Below are 3,440 nucleotides of genomic sequence, written 5' to 3'. Positions count from 1 at the left end.
GTAGACCCCAGTGTCTGTGGTTTCCTTCTTTGTGTTCAGAAGTTTTTATCACTTAGCTCCCATTTATGAGTGAGAACATGCGGTGTTTGGTTTTCTGTTCCAAAATAGACATTTTTAAAGGACGAATTCAAGATCACCCTAGTGGTTTGTTTTACTTCTATCTTATTAATTTACAAAGACATCTTTCTGTTTTCACTTTTAAAAATCATTAAGTCTGCTAAAATGTGTAAACAGTGTGATTTAATATACTTAATTATGTTTTAAAATCTTTGTGATTCAGTCTGGCATTATGTTTATTATTTCTGGACTTAATGATTGTCATAACAAAAAAGTTAATTCCTAATGATACAAGGATGTGATTAAAAAAATAAAGGACCTCATTATCTTGTCTACGAAATCATGGTACTTATTTTTTAATGTAATCCTCTAATTATGTAAAAGTTTTTGTTTAAAGTTGACACAGTATTCAAGTAGGGTGAGGTCTACAATGATAGAGGAAATAAATCCATATTTCATAATTCTCTTGATCATTTCAAAATTCATTAGAATATATACATTCATCTTTTACCTCTTTGGCTGCTGAAGAACTAGTTCCATAGGATTAAGGGAACTTTCAACTCTGCCACTTTTTTTCATTATCAAGCAGTGCATTAACTATTATCTTCAATGTTAGACACTTTTGCAGGAATCTTTTATATCCATTTGTCCATTCTGTGAAGTCAGTAATGAAATCCCTAAATCCACTTAACTAGGTACATGCAAACTTCAGTATGTGTTAACACAATGAAATCAAGCAAGAGAGAACTCTATAGCCCATTCTTTGGGGTTGGGTTCACAGACTACTGCCAACCTGTGTATTAAATATTAGTAAAGCTTAATTTCTTCTCTCTACATATTAATGTAAAACCATAAATTATAATACTTTTCTCCACACATCAATGAATGGTCTTCTTCACACCCTGGTGAGCATGTCCTCCACTTGAAATGAATGTCTTTCCATAAAAAGCCTGCCTTCTCTCTCCCTGCAGAGTAGGTGAATGCGTGTTTTATGGCCCATGGAGTAGTTCTTGGAGTGGGGTTACAGGTTAACAATTACTTAACATTTCCCATGACTTTGGATTCTGAATTAATTTCCTTTGTGGAGAGTCCAACCAAGAAATATCATCATTCATTCATTCCATAGATAATGTGCATGGCTGTGTTTCAATAAAACTTTATTTATGAAAATAGGTAGTCAGAAGGATTTGACTTGTGAGCCAGAGTTTGCCGATTCCTCATCTAGACAACTGGTTTACTTCCCCTATCTGATTTGACTATGGTGATATGGGTCTATGAAATTTTACTTATCTGACTTTTGAGTCATACTGTTTTCTTCTATTTGAATAAGTAAGAAAATTTGGAAAAGCTAGTCCGTTTATTGATGCATATTTTTATACTATATTTTTTCAGATACTTCACTTTACTTTCTGTCCCCAGATGCACTGACCAAATGAGTTAATCCCTTATTTCTTTTTCTTTTTCTTTTTTGAGACAGAGTTTCACTCTTGTTGCCCAGGCTGGAGTGCAATGGCACGTTCTCGGCTCACCACAACCTCTGCCTCCCGAGTTCAAGCAATTCTCCTCCCTCAGTCTCCTGAGTAACTGGGATTACAGGCATGCACCACCATGCCCAGTTAATTTTGTATTTTTAGTAGAAATGGGGTTTCTCCATGTTGATCAGGCTGGTCTCGAGCTCCTGACCTCAGGTGATCCCTGCCTTGGCCTCCCAAAGTGCTGGGATTACAGGAATGAGCCTCTGCCCCCAGCCTAGTCCTTTATTCCTTACAAAATTAATTTGACATAGAGTCAAAGGAATGACTTAAAGACATAACTCGGCCTGTGAAAGAACAAAAGTCTCCTTGACCAATATCTTCTGGCTGGAAACTTCAAGATGAATCTTGTTTGTTTTTGTAGGTGATAACATATATGTCAAATACTACAGGGGCAGGAGAAGCAGAATATGGCTTTCAGAAAGAGAGTTAACTTCACCTGTAATAGGTAAAGATCTACCTAGTAATGACTACAGTGTGCTACTGGCACATTGTATTGTTCCCTTGTCAGTGTGTTCTAAGATATAGTCTACCTCAATACTTATCCAGTGGTTCTCAAACTTGAGTGCCTACAGGCTTTACTTTGGAAGTAAATTAAAATGCTGATTGTCTGTGGGTTTCCTGGGATTGGGATTCAGGGATCTGTCACCAAACACTTGTGGGGATTCTGATGGGGCCAGCCAAAAGACCACATACTTGCTGAAAAGAACAAAGTAAATTTTCTGAGTTCAAAATCTCCGCTGTAAGGCAGGGCTAAAGATTAATGAAAATATGTCTGAAGCTCCTAAATCAGAACTTGGCAGATAGTAACATGCTCATTAGATCTAAATGATTTTATAATTAATATTATTGTATAATTATTATGTTATATATAAAGAGAACTACATATTGCATCCTATGAAAACTGGAATCATTTAAATTACAATTAGGTAAAAAGGAGAAGGGAGGGAGTTAATAAATCTTCAATACCAAAAATGAATGCACTATGAGAGGGTCAGAAACTGCAAGAGTTAAAATGAAAGGTCATAAACTGCTGAATCATTAGGTAATCATTAAACCAAACTAGAGACAAGTAATGAAGGAAAGGGGGAAAACTCCTTAATAGCTGTTTGCCCACACGTCACAAAATTGAAGCAAAGATATGTTTATTATCTGGATCATCTGGGCCTTATTCACAGTTCTCTGATTCTCTTTGCCTGAGTAAACCTCTGAATCTGAGGCTATAAAATTGAGAAAGTAATGGGACTCAGGGAAAAGGGAGATTTTCTAACGGTGATTGAAATCAGAGAGCCATTTCAGTCTAACAAGATCATTGCTCTTCTCAATAAATCCCCAGACATTGATGGTTTTGCCATTTGCTAAGCCCCTGGCAAGGAATATCTTGAACTGTTTTCAGGCCAGGGCTGAAATGCATTCACTTGTTCATTCCTTCATTCAATCAATATTTAATGACGTGCCAAGTACTGTTCTAAGCACTTGGGATGCATAAGTGAACAAAACAGATAAAGATCCCTGCCCTCATAGAAATTACAAAGAAAGGCAGATAAGAAAAAAATAAACATAATTAATATATAAGCTATATAATATAAAAAGAAAAGGCGCAGAGTATAGGAGAATGTGGGGGTGTAAGTTGTGGTCAAGGTAGCCCTCCATGGGAAAGTGAGATTTTAGCAAAGACCTGAAAGGGTGAGGGAGCAGAAGCCAGCAAGCAGCTGTGGGCAATGGAGACTTCCCGGCAAAAGGAACAACCAAGGTCACAGGACCAGAGAGTGCAGGACTTACACTTATTCTTATTCTTATTCTTATTCTTATTCTTATTCTTATTCTTATTCTTATTCTTATTCTTATTCT

This window comes from Piliocolobus tephrosceles, chromosome 14 (assembly GCF_002776525.5).
Source record: "Piliocolobus tephrosceles isolate RC106 chromosome 14, ASM277652v3, whole genome shotgun sequence".
Classification (NCBI taxonomy): Eukaryota; Metazoa; Chordata; class Mammalia; order Primates; family Cercopithecidae; genus Piliocolobus; species Piliocolobus tephrosceles.
Note: the sequence above shows the minus strand (reverse complement) of the source record.